The sequence below is a fragment of the Sardina pilchardus genome, chromosome 17 (genome assembly GCF_963854185.1).
Source record: "Sardina pilchardus chromosome 17, fSarPil1.1, whole genome shotgun sequence".
In the NCBI taxonomy this organism is placed as follows: Eukaryota; Metazoa; Chordata; class Actinopteri; order Clupeiformes; family Clupeidae; genus Sardina; species Sardina pilchardus.
In genome coordinates this window covers 20,197,888-20,214,320 of record NC_085010.1, presented here as the reverse complement: position 1 = coordinate 20,214,320, position 16,433 = coordinate 20,197,888, and the positions used below count along the sequence as shown (strand labels likewise).

Sequence of the window (16,433 nt, the reverse complement as noted above, 5' to 3'; positions counted from 1 at the left end):
GCTAGTAGGCTATGACGTAAAATGTCAGATTACTGGCCTATCAGTGTTATTATAGGCTAGTAGGCTATTTATAATTGAACAACATAGCTAAAGTTGTCTAACCAGTTCAGTAGGCTAACATCAGTTGCTTGATTAAGGTTAAGAACATGTTAAACCCTTTCCTGTTGGCACACAACATTCACAAAGTTGGTCTACATTACCATGAGACGAGGTCCTGAAGACAGTGACTATAGAAAAAAAAGCCATATTTGCCATTGTTTTAATGCAAACAGGAAGTTGATATGCCAGTAGCCTACAAGCCAATCCAAAATGGAGTCGTGCATAGAGCCCGAGCACAACAGTTTTCAGCTCATGCAGTTGAAGACATGCCGTCATAAATGCTATAAACTATCCAGCAATGTAATAATATGCAACTTGTCTAAACTTTTATAAAACAAAATGGTTTTCAAACGGATATAAGACCCCGGCTAACCAAGAAGATGTGGACAAAACGGGCGGGCGTCGACTCGTTATACACTGGGCTTCTTTTTGTCTTGATCGCTGAAAAACACCAAAACAGGAAACACCCTCCTTTCCGATTACTTAACGCCATGTTTGACTCGGGAGTGCGCGCGGTCCCGCCCCTGATTGCGAGCTTTGTCAAACAGAGAACTCGGACGCCATCTTAGAGTTGAAATGAGACATCGAAAAACAATCATTTCAGCAACTAATACAGCCAGCCAAATAGTTGATGCATGAACCAATGAACGTAGACCATTAAAGAATACTCCACTGTCTTGATATTTGTACACGCTTTGAAGTTACAAATGAATACAGGTCGAGTCCTCTAATGGCGTCAGAGTCCTTGCCTGCTGAATCTCCGGTTGCGCCGCTCTCCCCTCACAGCTCAACTGAAATCCCGCCTATCTCTGCCTAGAATGATGTCATCACTGGCGAACCAAATGAGCCGAAACAGTACATTGTTTGTGCTATTGGACAAGGGCACTGTCATTCAAATTTCTCGAGGGAGGGGTTCTTCAAGAGAAAAATCGCCATTTTGAAACAACTGCATGGAAAAACACACTTATGTTACATTGTATCAAACAGCTCAAACGCTTCATTGTATCATCATATCACCCCCACAAAACTCTAAGGCCTGCTACAGCGTAGAAAAAAACGCAAACCACAATTTGAAGGGTTGCTATTGTGTCGCATCTTCTGAGATTAAATTACAGTCGCCTAACCAGAAGTGAGGTGCATGTCGTGTCTCTAAAAAGTTTGCCAATCCTTCCAGCACGGAATTCCGCGAAATATAGGCTACAAAGTCCTCGTCTGTCGTCTCCTTCCGAGGAAAGAGTGCTGTGTGTAGTTCCCGACGCTTACTGACATGGCAAGATAGGAAATCTACACGAAAGAGCGCGTGCGCAAGAGGATGCGGTTTGACCAAATCAATGCCTGCAAGTGGGGGAGGGTAGGTGTATCTGAGATGGGAATAGGATTGGAGAGCTTAAGCCGTCTGTTCACCCTAATACAATCGACAGCCTACAAAATGTGGTCTAGTAAGATCTTAGGTTAGGCCTTTTTCTATCATGCATGTAGTACCTTGAAATATTTTCTTGTGATAATCCCGGGAGACATAGCCTATTTCAACAGTTTGCGAAATTCCAAAGACGTTTCCCCTCAAGGCGTTACTCTGCATATGACAATAAATTGGGCCTGAAGTTTTCAACTTAATGTTGATAAATACACGCGAAATCACCATATTAAGGTTACAGATGTTTGAATCTCAACGCACTGTCCAGTGTATTTTAATCTCCACCTACCTTCACCAAGAAAGCACCACGCTTGTGTAAGGTCGTTACATAACACAGATTTGCAGTCTCCCACCGCGTTGGACAGCAGATTTAGCGTCTCATTTTCAGTTTATTAGACTTGCTTGCACTAACTTCAGCCATGTACTAGCCTACATTGATATGGGCTAGGCCTGGGGGAAACTGCCATTCATATATGACATCTTAATACTAACCGAGAAGTTTAAGTGAAGTGCAAATATACTGAATAGAACGTATAGAGTTTGCCTACTCATAGGCTGCTGTGATTAAACTTAAACTCTTAAGAAAAACGTAGGCTAAAAATGGCAGGACAAATTGATGCCAAACCATTACAGAAATATAGGCTACTTTTTATTGCACAATAATGACACAATGTTATAAACTATAGGCTTCAACCACTGTGCCTTTTGCAGAATAAAATGCCTCACGCCACGGCTCGTTGTCTCTCCATATTTCTGCGTAGGAAAGTTCATCGAACTGGCTCGATGGACATTCAGATAACTGTTTTTAAAATATCGGATATATTGTATACAATAGGTAACTTTGAATCAGCCTTTCCATGTTTTCCGTGCAATTGGTGAGAACAGACGGGCGACGACACAAGTTTTTTTTTTATTCGTCGCCAATTTCTCGTAGCCTACAAATTTGCCGTGAATGAACCTTCCTCGTCGTCCCCAAAGCCCCTGTAGTGGTCGGTGGGTGAACCCGCAAGGTGTGGGGGCGGGGTTCTCGTTGACAGGGAGGAGGGAGTCGTGGGGGAGGCGGAGTCACGGCAGTTCTACCAGCGCCGCCATTTTTGCAAAGGGAAAAGAGACAGGGGTAGAGGGATCTAGTTTCCTACAGTCAGCGTAGGTAGGGCAGTATTAAAACAGTTTTAACTGAATTAAAACTGTACAATAGGTCGTGATCACAGCTGTAAGGACAGACGAAAGAGTACAGAAGGTTTTACAAAAGGAGTGTTGCAAGAGTCAACATTTTATAACCACTGTTACAGATCCGCAGTGGAGACCGAAGTATTGTTTTGGTTGTGTGGAGTCACGGGCGGCGGGGGTCTCACCCGGGTCCCCTGTTTCTTCATTCAAAGCAGCTATAGTGGACATTAACGGTAAGTTTACTGGCAAAACTCCACTGCATTGCTGTAGTTTCCTCCATCATAACATCCCTTCATGTAGCTTCACGTCAGCTTGCTTGAAATCTCATGGCTGTGGATGCTAGCTAAGGGCATGTAAGAATTAGCCGGATGTTCATTTTAATTTTACAACTAACTAAATGTCCGTTCTTGTACAGAGTATGTTGTATTCCTGCAGTCACACGTTGTGCTCATAGTTGGAATGGTAACAACTTGTTCTACTTTGATACACCAAGTAACCAAAGTGGTGATGGAACAGCGCACTTAAATTTAGCTTGCTAGCTAGCTTGGTTGTGGGCAGGCTAGTTAGCTACTCTAGCTATGTTGGTATGGTACTGATACACGAATGCTGTCTATTTTTGTACTTACTTTACCAGTATGTGTTAGAGTAGGGGGTTACTTGTCTGTTATGGATTAATTTAATCGAGACATGAATGCTGGTTCTGTAAAACCAATTATTAGTCCCACTGTGATGCTTCTTTAGCACTGATTGGGACTTGGCTAATGCTGACGGCTGACGCTAATTTAGCAAGCTACGTTGCGACTTAGCCAGATATTGTTATTTAGCTATTCGGCTAACAACAGATATTGTTATACCGCCAACTGTACCTAGACGTAACATAAACGCATGTTCCTCCATTTTTAGCCACACGCTAATAATGTTTCACTGCGATAATAATGATGTCACTTGGCTTGCTGGTAATAAGACATTTTAGAATTCACGTCTTAGTTAATGTTGGCCAACTTTACCTGTTAACGTTAACGTTAGAAGGGGAAGCAACGCTGTTTATATCCGTTAGAGATTCGCAGGTGCGGGTTCACTAAATAGTTATACTAAAGGAAAACCTCTATGGACATTGTATAGGCCTAATACGTCAAATTGCAGCAGTCCAATATTGTACGGTCCATCTCCATGTGTAATGGTAAAATGAGCGGCGGTTATGGCTAATGTGCGTTGGATTACACCATTTTGATCAAAACTGCGTAGCGCAAACGTTGCCCTGAGATTGATTTACGGTACGTAACATAGATTCCCCACAACGGTGGACTAATACCGTTTTAAATTTAGCACACTCACGTTCATTTAGTGATAAGAGAGCGTACCTAAATAGGTGGCTAGCTCGCTCGTTAATTCCTCTTTATGTCAAGCGAGTGAGGTGGCTAACAAAATACAATTCACTCCTTAATTTAGATTCAGAGTGTATGTCACTGAACTGCTGCAACCATGGGGGAGGGGACGGTCTTAATACGAGGGAGTACAGTATCTAACCTCGCATGACACAATGTAGCCGATCAGTTTACCACCGTATTCATACGTTAGCTGTATTCATATTAGTAGCTAGCCACTGTTAATGCACCGCTCATCGAAGTTCGGTCAGATATGCTACTTGGGTTTATCTTGGTCGATGGAAAGCCATCTTCAGCCTCGCCGTTTTCCCTCTTTTCGTCAGATAATTATTATAGGTTCATTCAAATTAAGTTAATCTAGTACTGGTCGCAGTTTTAGAAGACAATACACTGAGCTTGTTTTATCAAACGATTCGACGTGTGTAACGTTTACGCTCAGACGTCTGGTCATTGGCTAACGTACACCAACTCGCCTGTTAAATGACTATCAAGCTAGCGGTCCACGTTTACATGTCTAGTAGATGGTAGATGAGGTTAGGTGGCCAAGTTACCCCTTTCATTCGAGGTGGACCATGGCGTGTAGCTAATAATCGCCATGTGTTTTAAGTAGTATTAGCTTAACGTTGGCTAGCTAACATTTTATAATTCAAGTAACAGTTCCGAAATGTGCCGAATCTGTGTTACCTAAACTGTTAATTTAACCATACAGTTTGGGAGAGAGACTGTCCCAGTAGCTACTAACGTTGTTTAAGGTACATAGCCGATGATTGCTAGCACTAGATGGATAATGTTGGCGTTAGCAAACACAAATGTTTGCTAGTTTAGCTAACTAATGTTAGCTAGCAACGACGACTCAATTCGCAATGAATCCATTTTATAATAAAACAGATAATGTTACAAACACAGAGACGGTATTGGACAAATTGATACTTAAGGAGTAACGTATGAAACGGGCGATGGATTGTTTTCGCTGTTATTTCCTTCAGTTGACGAGGAATCTTTGACCACGGATTTTCTGTCTGTCCTTAGTAAAGCGCTATGAAAATGGCGGCGGGCTAGGGTTGGTGTTGTGGTAATTTAATATATTCATCCCTCCACACCCCTATCGGTCGAGATGACTGCAGCGCCAACACACTCACGGACAAGAAACTACACAATTCTGGCAGCCAAAAATAATCGCAAAACGATTTGTATACCTCAATTGTAAAATATTGTTGTGCTGTTTGTCAACACCAGTAATACTGTAACGTGGACTGTACATTTTACAATAAAAGACAGACCCAAAGTTCACTCGCACAGGATTATTTTTGTTAGCTCGCAAAGTCCATAGCGTTAGCCCACCGGTCCTTGTTTAGGCCAAGCATAGTCAGGAAATGTCTATGCGTCATGAAAGGCAAGCATCTTAATGATTACAAGGTTTAACATTCACTGGTGTCAGAATTATTTTTTGAGGCGCAAATGTCTTCAAGTCTGTTGGAGGCGTGCAAAACATGCAGAATATTTATGTATTTGATTTTACTTGCATTTGGCGATATCTGTTTAGATGAGAGTTTTGTGTAGCCTAATTGATTAGGGTTTTTCTTTCTCTCAAAGTTAAGTCAGACTCCACTGTTGGCTGGTTGTCACTTGCAACTGTTATGTAAAGGGATAATAATTGCTGTGCCTTTGAAGAAAGAACAATAGCGTACTTACTGTAGCCTTTGTAGCCTGAGTTGTAGACCTTACAAGTCTATAACTCAACTCCTGTGTCTACAGGGGAGAGGAGCTGAAATAGTACGGTACCTTGTATTGGGGAATAGGTGACTATGTTCAGTTGTGTACATTCACCCTGTTGGGTTACTTACCAAGCAATTGCTTTAATGTTAGGTTCACAGTCAGCCCGCCTCTGCAGGTATTTTTCCATCCACAACAAGCTACAAAGTTTGACCCTCACCCCTGTCTATTCTCACCATGAAGGACTCTGTAGAGTCTAGCTGATCACTTGTGGGATATTAGCCAAGCTGTGTCATTCTTCCTCCTCTCTGGATTAGTAGTCTCTTTGTTATCAAAGCAGAGTGAACACCAGAGGGATACCAGAACACATTACAAGAGTTTATGATACAGGCCGAACACAATGTTAGCTAATGATTACTGTATGATGCTTCAGAAAAGTAATATTGTTTCAGGAGGGAAGTGGTCACTGGGGATGTGGCCAGAAGCTACTGGGCAGTGGTTGCAAATCACTAGTTTTTGAATAGGGGAACTGAGCCAGGGACTTTATATCCTAACATGTCTTTTGCCACTGACCCAATGTTATGTGCAAGGAGCTAAGAGGCAGAACTGGTCTCAGATCAGACTTTTAAAGATGCCTTGTGAATGCAGACAGACCTCCCACACTCTAGAAGCCTTTTCTAGCCTATCACTCGGCATCATGCTGGCTCCTGCAGTCGTGTTGACGGCGAATATCCACGCCAGAGAGACCAGAGAGGGATTTCCCTGTGAGACGTATGCTGCTCAGGGACTCTGGTACTTAGCAGGGAGTATTTTTTTGTGCATCTGTTGTCATGGAAAAGATCCTAGAGATTTAAATCCCCAGTTGTTACATTTTAGCTGAACATCAATACAAAATTACACACTAATGAAGTTAAGTGACAGAATTGACATGGCCTTACTCGGTATGATGTACCCCATGTGTCTTTGCTGCCTGTTGAATGGGCAGTTGCAGGAGGCAAAGTGGGGGTAGGGTTGTTGGGAAGGGTCAATGTCTGAAATGGCTGGGACCTTCCCCTTTGACTTTGACAACCCCCTCCACCACTGCCACCACACGCACGCACACACACACACACACACATACACACACACATTCACTGAACAGATGCCAGGCCCAGATGCACGTCTGGGTGAGATTACTAGCAGGAATCCAGTGGTCACTGTTGCCCTCATTATATTGTCTCCCCCTGCTTGTGAGGGAGCATAATTGGTGATGATGGTGGGGGGTTCTTTCTGGGAGACTAGACTCCTCTACCAGCAGAGGAATGAGGGAGCAACACTCCTCTAATTGAATCTCAAGGCTAGCTCCACCCTCCCATTGCACTTCAAGGGGGGGAACTCCAGGTTGAAGATCACAAATGACCACAATTAAGGATGCACTGAGCTTCCTGAATGACCTCCATCTCGGCATGTGGGCCAGCCTTGGCGTCTGTGTGGGAGAGGCCAGCTCAGCTGAACGTTCAGGTGTTGGCTTCGGTTTTGTTCTCTGGTACCAGGCTGAGTTTCAAAGCCCAGCTTGTCAGCAGAGTAGAGAGATTATCTGAAATCCTAGCTGCAAGAATGTTTGTGCCAGTGTTGGCAGCTACCCTCTTCAAAATGTTGGAGCAAACCGTTGCCCTGCATTGTTTCTTTTTTGCGTTACTACAAATGTGAAAATAGCACCTTCCAGTATAGTAAATCTAAACTTCAAAACAGTCTATGGATTATTTTGGGGTTTTTTTCTTCTTCCCAGAGGCCTAGTCATGATTTAGTGTGACTGATCACCTTAGTACCTACCACCTGTCTTGACTGTTTGGCAGGGGAACTTGCCGGCCACCAATCGCAAATCACAACCCCACGTATCTCTGTTTGCTAACGTAGCATGCTAGCACAAAACAAAGGCTGCAGACAGATCTGCCGTAGTGGAACTTGCAGTCAGTAGGGACCAGCCAGCACGTCTTGGGGTTTCATCATGGTGACTCGGTGCAGCTGCGTCCTGTCTCCTGTGCTCTCTCTCTCTCTCTGCACACACTTTTCCTCTGCCCTTTGCTTTTTCTCTCTCTCTCTCCCCCTCTCACACTCACACATATACACACACACACAGACACACACAGACACACACACACACACACACACACACATTTTCTCTCCCCTTTCTTTCTCTTTCTCCCTCGCTCTCTCTCTCTCTCTGTCCTCATCTCTGTCTTTGTGTTTGGAGTAGTTTCTCCGTCAGACTAGGGCCCTGCAGTTGGTATGTTTGAGGAGAGGCCTGTATTGTCAGCACACAGTGATCATCTACAGACCATTCCTCTCCTGCCTGTCCGTCTCTCTCCTTTCTTCTGTGTGTTTGTGCGTGTGTGACTGTGTGTCTCTTTCTCTGTCGTCGGCGATGCTGAAAGGTCTCCATTTTGTGTCGTCCAGATAAACATGAATAGTGACTGGGGTACCTACCGGGCTCTGGTGTTCATCACAGACTAATAACAATAGGCATGTGTGGGTTCTCCCTCCTTTTCCCCCTCCATTTTATCTACCTCTTCCATCCCCTTCTTTCTTTCTTTCTTTCCTTTTCTTTCTTTCTTTCCTTTTCTTTCTTTCTTTCTTTCTTTCTTTCTCTCTCTCTCTCTCCCCCCATGGCCTTATGCAGTAAAAAGGAAGAGAGAAAAAAAAAGAGTGTGTCTGTGGTTATAACCTGGTAGCCATTCTCTCAGGACTGGTCACCGGGGGCCCCCTGCAGTAAATAGCTGTGCGTGTGTGTGGTTGCCCAGGCTCTGACGGAGAGGAGTGTGTGCTGTGTTTGCTCGCTGTGTTGACAGAGACATGGGGAGGTGAGCCGCCACTCCTGCCCAGGCTTGGGTGGGGACGGAAGCGGAGAGAGGGAGAGAGGGGAGAGAGAACGAGAGCGGCAGGTGGCACAGAACCTGGGTGTCTCAGGTGACGCACCTCTATTTTTTTCCTCTCACTTCACACACACACACACACATACACATCAACATGCGCACACACACACACACACACACACACACACACACACACTGAAAACCACATTAGCTTTGTGTATCTCTCAAGGGATGTAGCCACTAGGCTTTAGGCTATACATTTCTGAGAAACACAGTGATGTTGGTTTTCAGAAGTCTTGTTTAATGATCAGTTTAATCAAGTGTAACACTGGTGGAAGAGAAAAACAGCTGTGCTCCAAGAACTGCTACAATCGTGCAGAGCATTTCAAACATGCATTTTTATTTTGTATTATTATCCAAGAAAAGGCATAATTTGGGCTATACAAACCACAACACCATGCTCTGATTTGAGCTTGTCAGAACTGGTTGGAGATGACCTCACGTCGGTGCTCGACTGATGCGAGGTCGAGGGAGAGTCTGTGACCTCATGTTGTTGCTCGGGCTGCCGGCGCTGCACAGTTTCCTCTGCGCGTCCGGCCCCACCCCTGCACTTCCTCCCCAGTCTGAGATAGCGAAACCTTTCGCCTCTGCTTGCAGCGCTGCACTCACTCTCACAAGCACTGGGATACACAGACAGCAAGTAAGCAAGACGGATGAGGAAGAGCACACACAAGCTGTGTGTGTGTGTGTGTGTGTGTGTGTGTGTGTGTGTGTGTGTGTGTGTGTGTGTGTGTGTGTGTGTGTAAAAGAGAGAGAAAGGAAGGAAGGTATGTGTCCGAGAGGGAGCAGTGCAAGGGAAGCTTTGTTCTGCTCTGAGTCTCGCTCCTGAGGAGCTAATAGCACCTGTGTGTGTGTGTGTGTGCTGTGCTCTGAGTCTCGCTCCTGAGGAGCTAATAGCACCTGTGTGTGTGTGTGTGTGTGCTGTGCTCTGAGGCTCGCTCCTGAGGAGCCCGCTAATAGCACCCGTGCCAGAGCCATAGCGCCCTGTGGCCCAGTTTTGCCTGCGCCGCTCAAGTGCGTCAGCACCGGGGGAGCCGCAGGTGCAGGTGCAGGTAGGCCATCCCCACTCGAGAGTCCCGTGAGGCGCGGCGAGAGGGTGGGGGCGATTTGCCGGCCCCCGTGTGGTCTAGGGCTCAGGTAACCTGTTTTTCTTTTTCCCCGTGCCTCATCACCGACCGCGTAAAGCGATCCCTTCTGGCTGCGCCAGGGCTCAGGCCTTCGCCGCCAGGTGGACGGCGGATGCCGCTGTGTCACTGCCTCAGCTGCCACTTCCTGTTTGGGTCGGAAACGGCTTCAACCGTATACAGAAGTGCGTCGTTTTTTTTTGTCACCCGTCCGTGTGTAACGCTGGGAGCTTGCGGAAGCCAGGCATGGACAGAATCGATCACATATGAGAGTGTTAATGGACACTGAGTGGTGCATCTGACTGCTCTTATGGCTGCCATTGGCAGGGGCCCATAATAATCACTAACAATCCACATAGTCCCCATTCCAATACGCATTCCGTTGTTGTCCTGTTTCTGTCCATCTGGCTGCATCTGTTCTGTAAGGTCCCCTCCCCTCTAAGACACAAGAGCTCTTTAGGACCTCTTATTTCAGACGGGGCACAAAGGAACTCTGTAAATCGACCTTGCTCCTGGTTATTTCAGTCTCTAGTTAGTCACACACAAACAAACACACACACACACTACACACACACACACACTGGGGTTGCAGATCCGGATCAATGATTGTGTTTGTTGTCAGTCAGCCCTATCTAATTTGAAAATGTCAAACCGTGTTGGTCATAGCTGAGTGTGCGTGCCATGCATGCGCGTGAACGTGTGCGTGTGCGTCCGTCTGTGTGGAACGGCAGAGAGAGACAGACTGACCATAGGCCTGCTGCAGGTCTCGCCCTTTATCAGGTGGACCTGCAACAGAAGCCACACTGTGTCAAGCAGGCAGCTAGACAGCAGGGCAGGAGGTCATTAGCCTAAACCTCGTTAAACCTGTGTGTGTGTGTCTGTGTGTGTGTGTGTGTGTCAACATTGGTGTGTGTCACATGTAAACTCTCTGACCTTACGTTGTGGGGCTGCAGGGGAATGCGTGGGTCCTGTCAAGTGCGCAGCCTTTTTAGCCTTTTAGGAAGGTTTGTGTTTTGCTAATTGTTTCCCGCTCCTGCTGGCCGAGGGCCAACATTGTCTGCTTTGTGGTGGTTAGTGGAATCAGCTGAGTGGAGCGAACACAGCCACAGCCCCCTGGATCACTCGTTTGTCTCTTTCTCTCTCTACTATCCAGCTCCGCTCCCAGTGCAGCCTTATTTTAGCTGCTATTGTGCTCCTCGTGAAGGTGGTGTCTGTGCGGTCCCTTTGACTTGTCGCACACACACACACACACACACACACGTAGACCCAGACATAAGGCCTCGTAGTGCGCCGTCCATGTCTGGGCGCTGTTGCTGCCGTAAGGCCAGTCTGTCTCACCTTGAGTGTGCCCGACGTTGGCGCGATGATTTACGAGGGCTGGGTGGAGGGACTTGGGCACGGTGCCACAGCTGTGCCCACTGCACTGGAGGCGCCCGTCGTCTGCCCGCCTAGCCTCTCTTTATGCCCAGCGTGTGTGTGAATGGGTGCACACACTGACTTGCACAGACGCAGCCAAACACAGACAGACACACACACACACACACACACACTTGCACGCTACAAGCCCTGGAATGACTCAGCCTGTGAAAATGGTGTGAAGTCAAGGCGGCACCGCGAGGCAGGCAGTGCTTGTGTTGGAATCCCTCTCTGTTTCCATCTCTTTTGCTCCCTCCATCCCTCCATCCCTCTCGCCCTTCCTGCCTCCCCCTCTCTCTCTCTGTGTGTGTCTCTCTCCTACTCTCCTCTTCCATCTCCTCTTCCATCTCCTCTCCCACCCTCGTTCTCTCTGTGTTGGAAATCAAACAGGAGCACCCGGTGCCAAAGAAAAGAGGCAGAGAGCGAGCGAGAGTGAGAGAGAGAGAGAGAGAGAGGGAGAAAAGGAGAGAGGGAGGAGGAGAGCCGGAGAGGGAGCGAGGCAAGGCAGGCAGCAAACAAGTGTGTGAGCGGGAGAAGTGAGCGAGAGAGCGAGAGAGCGAGCGAGCGAGAGGAAAGGAGAGGAGAGAACACACACTCTCTGACGCTGGTGAGGGGCGGGTGGGTCTTCCCTGCCGTGCCGTTCCCCGGCGGCCCTTAAAGGAGCAGCTCTGTACCCCCGCACAATGACACGACTGTGTGCACCCAGAGAGGAGCGAGGGAGCGAGGGAGGGGGGCACGGAAGGAGAGAGTTTCTCTCTCCCTCTCCCTCTCTCTCTCTCCCTCATTTGCTCACTCACTCTTGCTCCTGTGTTCTCTTTCTGCTCCCTCTCTCTCCTTTGCTGTCTCTTTTCTCCTGTCATTGTCTCCCTCTCTCTCTCCCTCTCTCTCTCCCTCTCTCTCTCCCCCATGCAGACATTTTTTGGATGCACACAGGCCTCCCTCTTCATCAGCACCAGGGGGAGATGGATGGTTTTGTTCGACTCCCTGCTGCTCCCCTCGCTCATTCAGGAGAGGAGAGGAGAGGGGAGGGGAAGGGAAAGGAAAGGGGCATGAAAAAGGCCACCTTGTAGTGTCAATGGAATTTGAATAGAAGCGAGAGGAAAACAACTCGGGAGTAGGAAGAGAGGAACAGCTACAGCTTCCTCATGACTGTCACTCTATCCTCATTATACACACTCGTTCTTTCTCTCTCTCTCTCTTTCTCTCTCTATCTATCTAAATCTATCTCACACATACACACAACTCACTCACAAGAGGCTGTGTTCAGAAGGGTTTTTTTCCCCCCTCTTTTAGATGGCCTCCTCTTGCGTCTTTTCAATTAGACTCCGTGTCTGCGGCACTCCCCTTCTCTCTCTCTCTCTCCCCGCTCTGCCCTGCTCTGTGCTCTGAGGTTTATTTAGGAAGTGAGGAGAGGGGAGGGTTGGAGGGAAGGAGGCAGGGTTGGAGGGAGGGAGGGAGGGAGGGAGGGAGGGAGTGAGGGAGCAAGAGCAGGAAAAGGAGGAGGGAAGGGGCAGGCAGCGGGCTGAGAGTGTTCTTTTGGCAGGGTTCCTCTCCGTATGACGGACAGCTCTGCTAAAGGAAGTGGGAGGCGCTGGGCTTGTTCGCCACACTCGGATTTAACCAGGAATGCTCTACTGTACTGCTGTGTTTTTCCCTCTCCTTCGCTCCCCCTGTCTCTGCCCCCCACCCTCTCTCTCTCTCTCTCTCTCTCTCTCTCTCTCTCTCTCTCTCTCTCTCTCTCTCTCTCTCTCTCTTCCCCTCTCTTTCTCCCTGCCCCTCTCTTTCTCCCTCTTTTTCCCCCCTCCCTATCTTCTCTCACAGTCTCTGATGTGTCTGGCTAGAGTAGACCGCAGTGTGTGTATGTGTGTGTGTGTGTGTGTGTGCGAGTGCGTGCGTGCCTGTGTTTGTCAGTGTTTATATGCCTTCAAGAAAAAAAATGATGTGCCTGGCTGTGTAAGGGTTGTATGTGGCTAAAGAGAGCAGTGTTTATCTCTCTCTGTGTGTGTGTGTGTGTGTGTGTAAAAAGTGAGGGGGGCAGTGTTGATTTGCGCATGCGTGCATTCCCGAGCAGTGACGGCAGGATTCCCTGGCCAAGTCGGAGACACACTCACTCACACACTCACACACTCACTCACATATGCACGCACATACGCACGCTGGTTGTCGGATGGCTGAGGAAACAGCCGTCTGGTTTGCGAGCAATGCGGGTGTGTGTTTGTGTGTGTGTGTGTGTGTGTGTGTGTGGCCATGTCCCTCCCCAAACACAGGGACCTCTTTGAGACGAGAACACAAAAGCTTCACGGCTAGCTGCTAACGGCCCTGCTGCCTTACAAGCCCCGCTAGCACTTCCCATTGTGCCAGGGTCTGCACAAAGACATTCACAGGCTACTGTATAGACACACACCCCAGCAGTTCAAAACACAGCAGACAGCCTCAAGTCAATGTCCAGCTCCAAATAGTAATAGACTCTGTTTCATTGTCTGAAGAGGAGACCGTAAGAAATGTTTTGGTTATGACTGTTCAGTGACTGCCTGCAGCCCCAAAAGAACTCCAACAGACACACACATGGAAATATGCGGGTCACTCCTGTCCAATCATATGCATACATGCAGATTCCAGTTTGTTCATGCGGTGCACTCACATACTCTTTTACATACACATTTGAGTTGCAGGCCATGTCTGAACACACACACACACACACACACACACACACACACACGGTTTCTCACACTTCTATTAATTACTCCACGAGCTGGCAGCTGTCGTCTCAGTGAGCCCCTGGCCCTCTCTGTCCCTGTGCCCTCCTCTCCTGACCAGTCCGTTACATGGTCACACACACACGTGTACGCACACACACACATACACACACACACACACACACACACGTGTACACTCTTTCCTCTTCTTCTTTGTTTTTCTTGTCCGCCTCTGTTTTCCTTGTGCTGTGTTTACCTCTGTATTTGTCCCCTCATGCACACTTGCTTGTGGGACCCCTCCTGAGCACTGTCTGTTTTGTCCCTAGTTGTCATCCGTACTGTGTGTCCCTCCATCTGTCTGCACCAGCCTTCCCTGCGCTTTGCATGTCTCTGTTTGTGTCTCTCCTCCTATGTCCTCTCGTTCTCTCTCTGTCTGTCTTTCTGTCTCTCTCTCTCTCTTTCTTTCTCCGTCTCTCTCCATCGGCCCTCATTCTTTCCTGTTGCCCCTCTCAACCCCACTTTTTGTGTTCCATTCCATTTGCCTTCACACTCCCCCCCCCCCCCCCCCCTCCTTTTCTCTTCTTTTCTTTTGTCCGTGCAGGTTTTTCTTTCCGATTCGTGTGCGTCTATAGTTTGTTACTTAGGACTGTTAGTGTTTCTGATGGAAGCCTTTATGCCAGCATCACTCTCCTCCCGACAGGCCTGGCTCAGTGTTTGTGTTTGTGTGTGTGTGTGTGTGTGTGTGTGTGTGTGTGTGTGGACGGCAGACTTACTAAAATGAGTTATGGCTTTCCTCGAGTGAGCGCAGCATGTGTTTATGTTTCATGCCTGCAACTTGTGTGTGTGTGTGTGTGTGTGTGTGTGTGTGTGTGTTTTGCGGGAGAGAGTGTGTATTAAAAGTGAGCGCCTTAGTGGAGGCAAGCTCAGACTGGAGAGCTTAAACACATTGTGTCCAGGCGTGTTCTGACAACACTGTGTGTGTGTGTGTGTCTGTGCATTTTCATCTCGAGGTATTTGGGATGGGAGCGTCCATAATGTTTATCTTTTGTGTGTGTGTGTGTGTGTGTGTTTTATCCGGAACAGTGCAGAGGTGTGACCTCTTGCCTGTTTGTCTTCTGCATATGTGTCCTGCTCTCTAATCCGGCTGATCAACATCCATCGCTCAGACAGGAACACACACACACACACACACACACACACACACACACAGAGGCTCCCTAGTAGTTGCGCATACGTTCTTTAGTGCTGCCGTCACCTCTTCCCGGAGCTGCTTGTGTGTAAGTGTGCTACTGTGACATATTTAGCCCTCCTGTCCGGGATTAAAACATTATGCTGCTGCAGACGCGCTGATTGGCCGTCTGGGTTGCTCCTGGGCCGCCAATCCGCTTTTAGTCCCGCCTCTGTTATGTCTTAGCACAGAAAGGCACGTTGCAGCAGTCAATTATTTAGCCATCCCCTGTTTCCATCTGGTTCACTCAAGCAGACTGTGTGTGAGTGAGTGAGTGAAAGAGAGAAAGAGAGAGAGAGAGAGAGGGAGAAAGAAAGAAAGAGGAACTCGATGCCTATGCTGCTCCTTGGCTACCCCATTGACAAACGATGGTCTTGTAATGGCTCCAAACACTGTCCAGGATTTGCCTCTTTGTGTGTGTGTGTGTGTGTGTGTGTGTGTGTGTGTGTGTGTGTTTCTGTGAGTGTGTGTTTGTAAGAGAGGGGAGGGGGGGGTGACGTTTGCCTGTGTGCGTGCGCATTTGACAGAGCAGGGCTTTTGCTTGCTAGGGGAAGGAGGGAACTGCTCTCTCCCTCCCTCCCTCTCTTCCTCTCTCTCGCTCCCTCCCTCCCTTCCTTTTCTCTCTGCTCTTGTGTTTCTTCTGTTCATTGATGGCAGCCCCAAGCTGTGTGTGAGCTTTAGCTCCCCCTTGTGGTGCTGCAGGGAAACTACAGGCCCAGGTTACACAGACTGCGTTTGCTCAGTTTTTATTAATCCGGCCTTATTATACCTTCCCCCCACCCCTCTATCTTTCTTTGTCTCTTTATCTCCATCTCTCCATCTTTCATCCGTTTGGTGTCCAGGTAGAGTCAGCCCAGAACTCTTTTAGTAGATGGGGAAATAACACTGGTCTTCACTTCACCCCCTCACTGGTCGAGTTGTGCCTGTGTTGTCGTTAGTCTGTTGTGAATCACGGCCGCTTTGGGAGTAAACGACTCATTTCCTGTTTGAAACGCTCCACTTTCACACACACATGCGCTCCTGTCCTTTTTTGCGTGCCTGCACACACGCACACGCAGACAGACACACACACTCTCACTCACAGTCATAGTTTGACGTATCGCTGTAGTCATTGTGAAATTGTGATGCATTGTGCTAACAGTATTTTTTTTGTCTCTCTTTCCCCCACCTTTTCCTCCTCAAATCTACTTCTTTGACTTTCTATCTCTCTTTCAATCACTCCCCATTCTTTTTTCATCCTCTCTTTTCCTTTCTCCTTCTCCCTCTTTCTTTTGCT

The 16,433-nt window shown here is 47.7% G+C and overlaps 1 protein-coding gene across 1 annotated transcript in view; it reads left to right on the top strand.

The window, feature by feature from the left end:
- Window positions 1-2,503: 2,503 nt before the first annotated feature.
- Window positions 2,504-16,433, top strand: part of kmt2e (lysine (K)-specific methyltransferase 2E) — a 44,012-nt gene continuing 30,082 nt past the window's right edge. Inside the window, exons 1-2 of the mRNA XM_062517577.1 lie at window positions 2,504-2,916; window positions 8,610-8,727. The gene's annotated coding sequence lies outside the window, so the exon portion shown is untranslated. The remainder of the gene's footprint in view (window positions 2,917-8,609; window positions 8,728-16,433) is intronic.